We start from the raw sequence: 15,537 nt of genomic DNA on the forward strand, positions 1-15,537 counted from the left end.
TTCTTAATATCTTCTGCTTCTGTTAGGTCCATACCATTTCTGTCCTTTATCGAGCTCATCTTTGCACGAAATGTTCCTTTGGTATCTCTGATTTTCTTGAAGAGATCCCTAGTCTTTCCCATTCTGTTGTTTTCCTCTATTTCTTTGCATTGATTGCTGAAGAAGGCTTTCTTATCTCTCCTTGCTATTCTTTGGAACTCTGCATTCAGATGTTTATATCTTTCCTTTTCTCCTTTGCTTTTCGCTTCTCTTCTTTTCACAGCTATTTGTAAGGCCTCCCCAGACAGTCATTTTGATTTTTTGCATTTCTTTTCTATGGGAATGGTCTTGATCCCTGTCTCCTGTACAATGTCACGAACCTCATTCCATAAGCTTATGAAAAGATGCTCAACCCCAAAATGGGAGAAATGTCAATTAAAACTATTCTAGGATACTACTTTTTACCTATGAAAATCCCAAAACTATGTGAAGCTGTGGCACACAGGAGCACAAACAGGCACTCCAATACATTGCCCGCAGGCATGGAAAGTGATAAGTAAACCCCTGGAGGGCAACTTAGCACTATCTTCGGAAACGACAAAAGCAGTTATCCCTTTGACCAACCAATCTCACATCTAGGATAAATATCTTAACGTTGTATCTAGACACATGTAAGATAACATCTGTGCAAATTATTCACTGCAGCATGGTTTGTGCTAGCAAAAGGCTACAAACAAATATCTATCAGCAGGGAACATGATCAATAATATACCCATGCAACAGAATACTATGCAACTAAAACAAAAAACAACTGAGCCCAGCAAAAGTTCAGGACCAGACAGCTTCCCTGGTGAATTCTACCAAACATTTAGAAAATTAATACCAATCTTTCTCAAAGTCTTCGAAAACACACAAGATGAAGGAATACTTCCAAACTCACTTTATGAGGCCAGCGTTGTGCACTGCACGTTGCTTCAGTCGTGTCCAACTCTTTGCAACACTATGGCCTGCCAGGATCCTACATCCATGCGATTCTCCAGGCAAGAATGCTGGAGTGGGCTGCTGTGCCCTCCTGCAAGGGATCTTCCTGACCCAGGGATTGATCCTGCATCTCTTACGTTTCCTGCAGTGGCAGGTGGCTTCTTGACCACTAGTGCCACCTGGGAAGCCAAGCACTACCCTGATACCAGACACCAGAAGGACAGAAAATTATAGGCAAATGAACACAGATGCAAAAATCCTCAACAAGATATTAGCAAACCAAATCCAGTAAGACACTAAAAGGATGATACACCATGAGTGGAATTTATTATAGAAATGCAAGGATGTTTCCACATCTGCAGATCAATATGTTACACATTTACAAAATGAAGGGTAAAAAATCATATAATCATCTGAATAGATGCAAAAATAGCATTTGACAAAACACTCATTTATGACAAAAGCATTCAACAAAGTGCGTATAGAGGGAATGCACCTCAACATAATAAAGATCATATATGATAAGCCCACAGTTAACATCATCAAAAGCTGAAAGCTTTTCCACGAAGATCAAGAGAAGGATGCCCACTCTCACCACTTTTATTCAAAACATTATTAGAATTACTAGCGAGAGCAGTTCTATTTACAACTACATCAACAGAATAAAATACGTAAGAATAAATTCAACAAGGGGAAAGAAAGACCTGCACACTGAAAACTACAAGACACTGAGAACAGAAGTGAGGATGACACAAATAAATGGGAAGCGAGTTCATGCTTATGGATTAAAGAATTAATATTGTTAAAATGCTCATACTACCTAAAGCAACCTAAAGAATCAAAGCGATCCCTAACAAAATTCCAATGGCATTTTTCACAGAAATAGAACAATCCTAAAATTGATCTGGAATCAAAAGGGACTCCAAATAGCCAAAGCAATCTTAACATAGCCAAAGCAATCTTAAGAAAGACAAACAAAGCTGGAGGCATCACTATGCAGGCAAAACTTGCTTCCAAACTATATTACAAAGCTAAAGTAATCAAAACAGTATGGTATTGGCATAAAAACAGACACGTTAATCAATGGAACAGAACAGAGCACCAAAATAAGCCCACACTTTTATGGCCAATTAATTTTACAAGAAGAAGCTAAGAATAGACAATGAGGAAAGAACAGTCTCTTCAATAAATGGTGTTGGAAAACTGGACAACCACATGGAGAAGAATGAAACTGGACTGCTACCTTACACCACACAAAAAAACTACCTCATAATGGATTAAAGACTTGCACATAAGATCTGAAACCATAAAACTCTTAGGAAAAAAAACAAAGGTTAAGCTCCCTGACATAGATCTTAGTGATATTATTTTGTGTTTGATATGGAAAACAAAGGCAACAAAACCAAAAAAAAAAAAAAAGTGGGATTACATCAAACTAACACTTCTGCACAGCAAAGGAAATCATCAACAAAAAGAAAGTATTTACAAATCATGTCTGGTAAGGAATTAATATTCAAAACATACAAGGAACTCATATGACAGCAAAAAAAAAAATTTTTTTTTTCAATGTAAAAATGAGTCTGAAAAGACACTTTTTCAAAGACATCTAGATGGCCAACAAGTACATTTTCATACTCAATATGAGGTGTTCAATATCACTAATCAGCAGGGAAATGTAAATCAAAACTACAATGAGATATTACCTCACACTTTCAGAAATGGCTATTATCACAAAGACAATAAATAGCAAGTGTTAACAAGGATGTGGAGAAAAGGGAACCCTTGAGCACTGCTGAAGAGAACAAACTGTTACAGTCACTATGGAAAACAGTACACAGAGGTGCCTCCAAAACTTAAAAACAGAACCACCATATGATCCAGTAATTCCACTTCTATGTATTTATCTGAAGAAAACAAAAATATTAACTGAAAAAGATATATGCATTTGCATGTTCACTGCAGCATTATTTATAACACCCAATTCATGAAAGCAACCTAAATGTCCATCACTGGATGAATGGATAAAGAAAATGTGGTGTGTGTGGGTGTGTGTGTGGGGGGGTGTGTGTATATATATATATATAATAAAATACTAGTCAGCCTTAAAAAAGAAGGAAATTTGTCATCTGAAACAACATGGATAGACCTTGATGGCAAAATGCTAAAGACAATAAATCAGAAAGAGAAAGACAAATACTGTACAATCTCATATACGGTCTAAAAACAAAGCAAAACAAAAACAGATCACAGATATAGTGAATAGATTTGATGGTTGCCAGACGTGGGGGTAGACAGTGGCTCAAATGGGTGAAAGGGATCAAAAGATACAATTTCCCAGCTATAAAATATCATAAGGATATAATGACAGGTGATTACAGTTAATATTACCGTTATCACGTATTTGAAAGTTCCTAGGAGAGTAAATCTTAAATGTTGTCATCACTAGAAAAAAAAATTTCTAACTACATATGGTAAAAGATGTTAACTAGCCTTACTGTGGTGATCACTTCACAATATATTCACAAATATTCAAACATTATGCTGCACACCTGAAATTAGTATAATGCTGTATGTTAATTTAAATAAAAAACTGAAAAGCCCTTTTGGTACTGACGCACAGATGTGTAAGATCTATTAAGGGAAGGGAGGCAATATATAGAGTGGAGTGATAGGAGAGGGAGACAGACGTTTGAATTCGAATCCATATGCTGTAATGGGATTCAGAAGAAACTACTCACAGTGGTTTCTTATGGGAGGCAGTGCAGGTGAAAACTGGGAAGATGGTGGCAGATACAAAAGGGTGACTTAAGAGTTTCTTTTTTAACCAGGCAAATTTATTTTTAAATTTAAAAATTATTAGACAAAAACATGAATATTTTTTTAACAAATTGTTAATAGGGAAGGTCTTTATCACATGAAGAAAAGTTGCAAATGTGACTACTACAAATGTTAAATTAAAAAAAAAAAATGTTAAATTTATATGCTCAAAAAACTCAATCATACAGATAAAAGACGTATTAGGGGAAATTTTTAATACATAATAAAGAGCTAATTTCTATATATACAAAGGGCTCTCAAAACCACTTAGAAAGAACATGACTAAAATAATAAACGATTATTTGACCAAAAAAAGAACATGACTTACAAAAAAGGATAAAGGACACAACAGATAGCTGAAAGAAAAGAGATATAAATGTCTACTAAACCTATAAAAAGATATTCAAAGAACCTATTAATAAGGAAATGCAAATTAAAACATGATGCCATTTTACAAAATCAAAACATCAAAAAAGACTAATAATGTTGGTGAAAACAAAGAGCAGTAAGTCCTTTCACATACACTATTGAGAATATAAACTGGTGTAACATTTTCTGAGGTATAATCGGACATCTAGTTTAATTTGAAATGTACATACTTTGACCCAGCAATTTTTCTAGAGACTTATGCTGTAAAATTTCCACAACTAAAACCTTAAATATACAAATGTGTACCACAGTATTGCCACAGCAGCGTTTGCTTTTACTTTGAACCCTTACTTTGGACTATATGTACTTTTATTTTGGACTCTATATACTTGAGTACTACCTGGAACAATTTCTATAACTAATATTATTTTCATGATAAAAACCTAACGGTTTTTTAACTAGAGGGTGAAACGCGCTCAAGGATTATAACGGGTAAAAAGCACCATATAAGTGTTACTATTATCAGTACCATAGAAGCCTCTATTTCAGCCAGAATCAAAATTATTCAGTAATTCACTCACTGCTGGAAAAAAGGCGCTGACTTAAAGCAGCAACCTCAGCAGGAATCAACAAGGCGTTTTCAGACAGTCATGAATAGTAGGCTAACGCTGCCCAGGTAGTGACTGTTGGCAGGAGGTGTTCATGAGCAATCATCTACAGGCTTTTTCTGTTGGTACATCTAGGTAGAGTGGCTTTCCAAAATACACATATCTGGAAATTCCCCTAGACAGTGATTTATTGGAGTAAAGCACAATAAGAATGCAGGTACATTAATCCCCAGCTATCACATGGTGAGCTTTTTTTTTTAAAGAGGAAAAGTAAAGGCAGCTCTGTGTTATCCCTTGTGTAGAAGCCTGAGTCATAGGGCAGGCCAGCAATTCTCAAGTGGGGTGTCATGACAAACATTAGTCAGGAAAATAAAAAGAATTCCTAATAATCTTCTAAAGCTGCTGAGTAACTTCCTTTAAAAACAAAACAAAGAAGGCTGACTCAGGAGTAGCTCAACATCAGCCCCACTCCTGTGTTATGACATGCATTTTGTTAGAGAAGGAAAAGAGATGAGCAGGTACTCAGAATGAGCAGGGGAGTGGAGGGCAGGTAGCTTAAAATCATCCCGTGGAGAATTCTAATTCTCACCCGACTAGTCAGCAAAAATATATAAAGTTATGATTAACTAAAAGCCACCTGCCAATGCCTACAACAGTGTGAAGAGCTATGTGGTGCATTTCTGTGATTTTAGTTACTTTGACTTTCAGTAGTTTACCTACAGATATTCTTTAACAAGAAAGAAAGCCAAGACAGATCCACAATGAAAGTCTGAGCAACACTGACACTGCGTTACGATGTGAACAAAAACGATGCTATGAACATTTGTCGGTAGTTGTGTAAGATTACCAAATCAAAGGCAAAGCAACAAAACACTACCCATATTAGATAGCATGTTAAGTTTTATAAATTCTAGGAACTGTAACTTTGAATGATTAAACAAAGCTTAAGAAAGCCTTAATAGGCTGGATATATTACAATAAAAAACTTGACAGCAGAGCAAACCATTACACCCAAGAACAGGTATTCTTTCACTAAAAAGTCTTTTCCACAGAGCGAAGATTCATTTGCCTGGTGGCAAGACTATGGGCAATGATGTTTCAGCAGAAATAAACTTCATAAAGGTCCCCCACCATAAGGCCTAACACAGGGCCCAGCATATAGTTAAGGCTGTGAATGTATAAACTCTCTGCATAAAGCCTTCTAGGAAATGATGCATCCTCCTTCCAATTCCTGAACACTTTATGACACAGAGGAGATTACTCACAATCTACTGCGGAACATGGTTGTGCATTTGTCCCACTGCTTCTAATTTATAAATTAGGGAAACAGCATTAAATGGACACCAGTGTCCGTTTTGTGTGAATGGGGTCTCAAATCTTTTTCATCTTTAGAATTATTTCATACCATATATAAAATATTTCAATTAAAAATAGCCTCACATAGGTCAATGGTCAATGCATGATTTAAAAATCATTCAAAATACTCTTCTGTCCATCTAAAATGTACCTAGCACAGACATAAAAACTTTTACTAATTTTTCTTTTAAGACAATTTGATTGTTATAAACTGTAAAATTCCTCAAAGAATAGAGGAATGGCGAGAGAAAACAGAAAGAAAGCCATATTAAAGAAAATGATACAAATGCAATATAGAATCCTAGGCTGGATCCTGAAACAGAAAAGGGACGTTAATGGAAAAACTGGTGAAATCCAAATAAGGTCCATGATTCATTAATAGTACTACACATACCAATGATAATTTCTCCATTTTGACAAATGCACCATGGCTATGTACAATTTTAATATTAGAGGAAGCTGGACAAAGGGTATGTAACAACTCTCTTTACTGTTTTTGCCAACTTTTCTGTAAAGCTAAAACTATTTCAAAATACAAAGTTTTCAAGATGATAACTACAGTGCTTGAATCTGTTCAGTTTATGTCTAGACAACATTCAAGGAGTGAGGAGGATTAGGAAAACAGCCAGATACACAATTCAAACTTCTCCAATTTGTGACTAATATTCCTGCCTATTCTCAGGGCAGCTGGCACTCAGGGCTCTTATTTGGTTTGTACTAAGCTCTACAAATAGGACTTCTTTTCCCCTTAAAACCTCAAAAGGAAATGGCTTGCTTTCCGCTAAGTTTTCTTTTCTTTCTTACCATAACATTAAGCAACAGAGACTAGTACCCATGGTACAAGTTATAAAACATGCAACTCCTAAGGTTCTGAAGATAAAGGAAGGAAAGAAAGAATGAACTGTTTTATCATTCTAGCAAAGAAAGCATTTAATCAACTTTTAGGGTGACAAGCAGAGGAATCAGAAGCAGTAACTATTCCAATGTGGTTTGGTAAAATTCATCAGCAATTCATCTGCTAAAGAAGTTAACAGTATAGTAAAATCTACAGAATATTTGCTGTAATCTGCCCTTTTCCATACCACCACTCTAGCCATCCTAGTGTGACTACCCTGTTAACCCAGGAGTCCTAGCTCACCTACAAAATAATTCTCTGCCTCCCCAGGTATGCACAGAGATACAGGAAAACCATTTGATTTAACTCGGATAAAATAACAGAAAGAAGCAATCAACTTCCTCTCAAAACATTTCTGCTTGTTTAACAATTACCTACTGTGGAAATTATCTGAGTACAGAGAAGAGGAAAAATCCAATAAAAATTGTTTTGTGCCATATATTAGTGCAGTAAACATCTTTAGTTTGGACTAAAAAAAAACAAAAATTGTATTTAAAAGTACTTTATGAGAAATTCTATTACCCCAAACAGAAAATTACGTAAATGGTTTATTCAACATTCCACTGACAAAGAAATTTATGACAATAACACTTTTTTTTGCAAAATGTTGAATAGAGGTGGGAAGACAAGTACTCTCAATACTGCTGATGAAAATTAAATTAATACTACCTGTCAGGAGACCAATTTTTGACCATTTTCTTTGACCATTGGCATTTTTGACCATTTTCTTCTTTTCAAAAATTTTTTTCTTGGCTTCTGCTATAGGTTCCTCTCTTCATTTTCCTTCTGCCTTCTTGCTTCCTTTGCTGATTTTTAACTGCTCTTGGGCTCTGGCGTTCTAACCAAGCCCCTTCTCTTGATGAACTGTATTTTCTCCCCAGATCTTCTACCCTGTGGCCTGGATTGTCCTCTATCACTGATAACTCCAAGTAAAGATTACTTGCAATTTCTCTCTTGAGCATTCCTCTTCAAACAACTCTGAACTCATGTTCTCCAACCTCAAAGGAACCCTCGAAACTGACCAGTAATTCTACCATCTCTGCTACATATTTTTCCCTCCATGAAAATAAGGATAGCATTTCATCTTCTGGAGATCCTCCTCAAACCTTGAATACGCTCCTCACCTTCTGTTCACTCTCAACATAAAACACTCTGTACTTTAAGAGGTTACATAAACCATAGAAGATCTACCTCAACTAATTACCACCAACGGCTGATCCCTTTTGCGGTCAGCATTTGTCCTTTCCTCCTCCTGAGGATAATCGCTTACTACCTGTGCTCCCTGGACCACAAATCGATTTTGCCTTCTCAGTGATCTTATGCTGTTATTTCACGCTCTCGTCTTTTTTTTTTTTTCATTATAGTCATTCAATAAAAGTGAATTATTTATCAAAGAAAAATATGCATATACTTTAATAAGCCACTTCTAAGGATTTATACCAAAGACTAGTTTAAAGATTTACCTCTAAGAATATTTACCCTAGTGTTTTCTAAATAGCTAAGAACTACAGCAATGGGAAAACTGTCAAACACACTGTAACACATCCGTGCTATAGTTCACTACAGAGTGATTAAAACTGCTTTACCCCCCACAGGAAAACATTCACAATTTATAGTCAAGTGAAAATAGGAGGCTTCAAAACTACAAATTTTATGAGCCCGTTTTTGTAAGGAGGAAGCATAATACATACGTATTTATATATTCCAAATACTTTTGGTTGCTATAACAGCCTATCTGAAAGGGATTACAGATGGTTTTTATTTTCTTTTTACTTTCAATTTCTGATTGTCATACATATATATTTACATGTGAACAAAAAGGTTCTATTGCACTGACAAAACAAAAATCTAAATACTGAGCAAATAAAAGTACAGCATTAAAGACTACTAAAAGTGAAATGGTTGGATGGCATCCCAGACTCAATGGATGTGAGTTTGAGCAAACTCCAGGAGATAGTGAAGGACAGGGAAGCCTGGCATGCCGCAGTCCATAGGGTCTCAGAGAGTAGGACATGACTTAGGAACTAAACAACAAAAGTGAAATGAAGGCTGAAATATGCAATTATCACTACGCTATTTTAAATTAAAACTTGGGTCTTACTTGGGAAGAGAAAGCATTCTTGATAGTCAATAAAGTTTTCCAACTTCTTTCAGTTCTAATAAAACTAACTCTCATGCTGGAGTACCACCCTTTATAAAACAGCCAAAAACTGGAAAGAGGCCCTCCTCATATCCAGGAAAGCGGATAAAGATGAACAGACTAGAGCGTATTCACACAAAGGAATACTGCTCAGCAATAAAGGAACAAGCTACCAATGCACACAACCGGGATGACTCTCTTCAACACTTTGCTGAGTGAAAAGACTTACACAAGTACACGCTACACGACTCCATTTATATGAAGTTCCAAACTCACTTATGAAAGAAAAACCATCAGAACGGGGGTGACAGAACTGACTGGAAAGGGCAAGCGGGAACTTTCTGGGGTGATGCTAATGTTCTTCAACGTGATGGGCCTGCACTACACAGGTGCAAAGTCATTTACCAAAACTCATCCAATGGCTCAGTTTTAGAACTCTATCTAATGGTATGAGTGCTGAAGTATTTGGGGGGGGGGATCTGTATTAATGTCTGTAACTTACTTCACATGCACCCCCTTAAAAAGTGGGGGGGAGGTCTTGACAGGTAGAGGAATTCAGAGGCAGAAATGGAATTTTTTAAAATAGCAGAACCCAGGTGGTGGATACAATTCTTTTGATTTTTCTGTATGTCTCAAAATCCTTAAAAAAACAATGTTGGAAAAACTTACTGAAAGTAAAGTCAGCTACAGAAAGCAAGCTACCTGCTTATTAAATCTGTGTATTCAAAGGCTTGAAAAAAAAAGGAAACCTTCCTAGTTTTCTAATTGCCAAATCATTTTACAACTTGGAATAACTTCTCAAATAGCAAAAAGACATTAACAAAAGACACTAAAACATTCCAGGGATCAACTGCTTTGATAAATTCACAAGTTTTTTTACAAGCTGATAAAATGAATCCTTTCTTCAAAACTTCCATTTGTAAACCATCTTTGGACAATGTACCCCTTAATTTATTTAGGGTATATAACAGAGATAATATAGGTCAAAACAGATCATCCACTAGCCATTAAACTTATCCTAAAGAGTTTAGGTAAACTCCGGGAGTTGGTGATGATGCACAGGGAGGCCTGGCGTGCTGCAGTCCATGGGGTCGCAAAGAGTCGGACACAACTGAGCAACTGAACTGAACTGAAAGGATACAGATACTAATAATCTAATAATACTCTAATACTAATAATCATGTTTAATTGCTAATATATGATAACCTTCCTAATTGAAGGAAAACATGTTAAGAAATATAAATTATAAAATATAGAAACGTCAGTTTTAGTCATCATAACTAAATCTCATTTACATTGATCTTTAAAATATTTTTAAATCTTTAGGAAAGAATGACTTGACAGCCTCAGAGAATTACTCACTAATAAGGAATTTATTATTTAGTACATGATAAAGATCAGCTACAGAGAGAAAATAACAATAAGATAACCAGGAGGAAAAAGTTGAAGCCTTCATATATTTTATATGAAGGGGTTAGTTTCTGAATATAATCTCTCCATAAGTTTAATACAGTATATATTACTGTGTATACAGTGTGTATATTTGTATATGTATGTATAATGGCACAAAGTTTATACATTAAAAAATATATGCTGCATTTTTAGTGACTTAACGGTTTTTCAAGTCATTCTGTATTTGATTTTTTGAATATTTCTCTATTTTATTTTCATCATGAATACTGATATTGAACCTAACCCCCAGTAAGATGTAACTCTACCATATCACACAGTCTACCACAGTACACTCCACATCCAGCTATTCAGTCAGTGAAGGTGTTAAGTCTAAAGAAGGTTCACATATATAATAATATAATATTTATTTAGAACCTAATATAAGCCAAACACAAGAGAAGGCACTGGAGATACACTGCCAAATGAGTGAGACACAACCTCTGTCCTCAAGTGACTTTCAAGGCAGTGGGTAGGAGAGAAAGTTAGACAGCAAACAAGCAAGCAAAGACATAAACGTGTTTCTGATAAGCACTGCAGAAGAAAGTTATGGGAAGGAATCATGGAAAAGAGAAGCTGTTTCTGCGTACCAGACTAGGCCTCTGAGGTGACTTTTAAGACCAGCCGTAAAGCCCCAGCAGCAAGCAGCCTTGCAGAGAGCTGGAGGGAAATGTATCCCTTCAGAACACACAGCATGTGCAAACGCCCCACCGGAGGAGCAGGCTCAGTAGGCTGAAGTAACAGAAAGGTGGCCAGCGTGACCACGGCACAGTGAAAAACTATACAAACTGTAGACAAAGATGGAACTGGCTTTGGTGAGGCCTCAGTAAAGATGATGGACTTTAAGTGCAAAAAAAAAAAAAAATTGAAGGATATTATATAAAAGGGGAATGACACAAACTGATTGTCACCTCTCACTCTGTGGAAAAAGAGTTGTAAAGAAGCCAAGGTAGTAGTGCAGACAAAAAACAGTATGAACTAGGAAGTGGAAAGGAGCTCTGAGAAGCTCTGTCACTAGAATCGGTTAAGATTTGCTCATAAGGCAAGAAACAGGGGGATGGTATGAGCTACTAGAGACAAGATGGTGTCACTAAGAGGACAAAAATAAAACATTTTTTTGATGGGGGGGGGGTTAATAGGGAATCTAGAAAGGTTTTAGACATCCCTGTGCCATGGCCAAATTATGTTGGGTAAGCAGCCAGATATAAGTCAGGGGCTGGGTATCAGAGTCATACTGATCAAGTTCTCTATACTGACCCAGAGTGTTTACAAAATACAATTAATAGGTCACACTCCAGATCACCCACATCAGAAGGTGCACATTTTTAACTTGTCCAGGTGATGCTGCAATCACCGTTCAAAATGATTTTGGAGCCCAATAAAGTAAAATCTGTCACTGTTTCCATTCTTGAGAATCCCGTGGTCAGCAAGGAGATCAGTCAATCCTGAAGGAAATCCACCCAGAATATTCACTGGAAGGACTGACTGATGCTGAAGCTCCAATCCTTTGGCCACCTGATGTGAAGAGCAAACTCACTGGAAAAGACCCTGATGCTGGGAAAGATTGAGGACAGGAGAAAGAGGCGACACAGGACGAGATGGTTGGATGGCACCAGAGGACACTAACTCAGTGGATATGAGTTTGAGTAAACTCCGGGACATTGTGAAAGACAGGGAATCCTGGCGTGCTACAGTCCATGGGGTCGCAGAGTTGGACACAGTTGAAAAACTGAATAAAGTGATTCTGATGTCAAGTAGAGTCTGAGAACCACTTATGTAAAGAGAGTCTATTGTTAATGGTTTGTTACCTAAGGATATAACTCTTTATAAAAGAAAACATTACATTGAGCAACAACATGTGAAGATAATGGTTTGACTTACTGTCTAATCTCCTCTAGTCATACATTATAGAGGAAATACTCTTCTAATTATTTTTTTGAATGATTCTTTCTAATCAGTTCTTTCAAATGACTGACATTCGCTCTGAAGGTGAATAATTTCCTCTTTTTCGTAAATATTGTCTGACAAAATACCCATGAAATATCTCACAAGTGAGTAAATCAAAGTTCAAAAAGGTGGAGAGTCTGGTTTAAAGGGCACCTAATCAATAACAGAGCCAAGGCTCAAAAATCAAGATAACACCAACTCCAGTCTGCTTTCCATCACATGAAAATGCCACAAAGCTCACACCCACAAAGCTCACCATGTGTGACATACCATGTACACACATAATTATAACAAGATAAAATGGGGTGAGTGCCTTAAGGCAAACCGAATGACAATGAAAATAAGGAAAAGTTACTTCTTGATTTTCACTACTTAAAAATTTTATAATTGCAGAAACTACAAAATCCACCTTTCAAAGTATCCACAAACACTACTCATTAAAAACAAAAAAAAGTGACTCCTATACAAAAAGCCATTAAGACTCTTCCTAACTCAATATAAACTTCTTCAAAGAGATCTTTAAAAACAAAAGGGGAGTCGGGTACAGCTGCCTGCAAAATGGCTTCAAAAGTCCACTGGAACCTGTCACTAAGTGGTGTCCTCATCAGTAAAATGGGGTTTGGGATAAAGAACGTATACACATACTTACTAGTCATTATCACTCATAATTATTATCGGAAGAGCATACAAATAATCTGTAACTGCCTGAGATTTTAACATGGAATGCTGGATTTTGGTTCCAATGTATACGTTAATCTATCTACCTCAATACTATAGTACTAGAACGCTTCCTAAAAAGTTTACTAATATTCTTTGCCAACTGCCCCTAGATCATGATCAATCAAAAAGCTCAGGGCCATCTGCACTGACCTTTTCACAACAGTTCTAATGCCTGTAGTTGTTCATTATCCCCAAGCTAGACTTAAAGCTCCTCAAAGGCAAAAGCTGTATTTTGTTAACTTGTAATTATTCACTAATATCTGAGTACTTATTATGTGCTTGGCACTGATCTAGGTCTTGACAATACAGCAATAAATAAGCTCTCTACCTCTCAGAGCTTACATTCTAAAGGGTAATTAATAAACACATAACCAATTTGTAATAAGTGCTCTTAAATAAAGGAGGGTAGGAGAGCTAGAAAGTATTGCAGGAGCTGGGAAGTTCCTATTTACATAGGTTATCAAGGAAATACTCACATATACCTAAAGCCTGAAATTAAGGCAGCACATAAGTCACACAGATATCTGGAGGAGAGGAGTCATCCAGACAGGAGAACAGCAAGTACAAAGGCCCTGAGGCAGGGACACAGTTGTTGTGCAAGGAAAACTGTGAGAAGGCAAATTAAGTGGGGGCAGGGGAAACAAGTGGAAGGGGTGGCTTTGAGAGCAGAATGCCATGAACTGACCTGTGTTTTAAGGGATCATTCAGACATCTCTATGAAGAACAGAGAATAAAGAATGGAAGCAGTGACTCTCATTAGAGGGTGGTGACAAAGATTAGCTGGATTCTAGTTAGGTTTTAAAGAGAGAACTCACAAGATTGGTTGATGAACTGGATGTGAAGAGAAATGAAGAGAAGAATCAAGGAAAGCTTCTTAAAAGTTGAGGAAGAGTAGAGTTGCCATTAACTTAAACAACAAAGTCAGAAAAGCAGTTTTACTTTCCCAGAACCCAGCAAATTGCCTAGCACACATCAGACGTTCAGGTATTTGTGAATTAAATTTAACTGAATAAACTCCCAAAATGAAACAGTAAACTCAATGCATCAGCTTTACATTTGTTCTAAATTTCCTTTAGTAGTGCTTGTTAATTAAACAGTCTTAGGCACTAACACAGGTCCCATGATAACATGGAAACACAGCAACTAATCCTTGTATCTGGAGAACAATTCTCCTGGACATAAAAGAAAACTGCATGAAAAGCTCTGTGACATCCTGAGGATTCTTACACCCAAAGTAATTAACCTGTTCATTAATGATGTCATATTCCTGGAAGATAGAGAAGTGCAAATAGAACTAACATTCCGGGCCAGAATTAATTGAAAATTATAACACTTTGTGATAAATTTTCTGAAAGCGACAAGACTGAACAGTCCCTTCAAAAAATAAGCCATCAGTAACTCAGCATTTTTTCTTAAAACGGCTTTCCCCTCCCTTCCAATTCAATTAAAAATCGCTTGAGAATGTGAATAATCTAGCTCATCTTCCTCCACTTTTTCTGCCAAGTGCGGTAAACGAGCTTCACTTAGGAAAGAATTGGGTATCCTCACCTTTAACACTTGGTGTAGTCATACGCCCAGATTTTCTAATCCAGCGCCCTTACTACAGCTTCATGAAGAACCACAAACTTGGCAGAAATGTTTTCAAAGACATTCTCCTAAAATAAAAAGTTACCAGTCTTTCCTCCCTTCTGGTTACTTTAAGATTTTAACTGAAGCTCAAGTATCACCTCTCTTCCCCTTTAGTCTCCCTAATGCCCCACCCTAACCTACTGTTTTTTGTTTTTTTTCTTTAAGAAAACTTTCGGCTAAAATATAGCTTAAAAAACCTAGATCGTTAGGAGAGACTGGTCGTCCTGAATTCAGCAACAGGCAGCGCTTTCCTTTTCCTATCAGTACAAGGCCTTGAACCAACCCAAACAAATCTGCTGAAATGCCAGCCAGAATCCCCGTATCTCCCCCGCTCCCTCCCCCGAACGCTGGCCTGGAAATAACCACCACTGACCACGGAGCTGAACAGAAAAGAACCAATGGTAAGCAAAAACGGGATTCTGCGAGGCAGGAAGGGTGAGAGCCAGATTTTCAACCACCGCGTCGAAGCGAGTTGAGAGGAGCCCGGGCGCCCCACTGATGCATACCACACGGAGCGGCACACATTCTCCCCCCTCGCCCGGCTCCGAGGGCTCCGCACGCGGACAAGCTGGAGCGAGGGTCCTCCTCAGGGAGGAGAGGCGAGAACGCCTCGAGGGGAAGGGAGTGCCGGGTGTGTGGGGGGGGAG

At 37.3% G+C, this 15,537-nt stretch overlaps 1 protein-coding gene across 1 annotated transcript in view; it reads right to left on the minus strand.

The window, feature by feature from the left end:
• The window catches only part of PCNX (pecanex homolog (Drosophila)), a gene marked incomplete at its 5' end in the record, with an annotated part of 186,085 nt that overhangs the window by 169,457 nt on the left and 1,091 nt on the right, over nt 1-15,537 (minus strand). The gene's annotated exons all lie outside the window — the stretch shown is intronic.

This window comes from Bison bison, unplaced genomic scaffold (assembly GCF_000754665.1).
Source record: "Bison bison bison isolate TAMUID 2011002044 unplaced genomic scaffold, Bison_UMD1.0 scf7180017864239, whole genome shotgun sequence".
In the NCBI taxonomy this organism is placed as follows: Eukaryota; Metazoa; Chordata; class Mammalia; order Artiodactyla; family Bovidae; genus Bison; species Bison bison.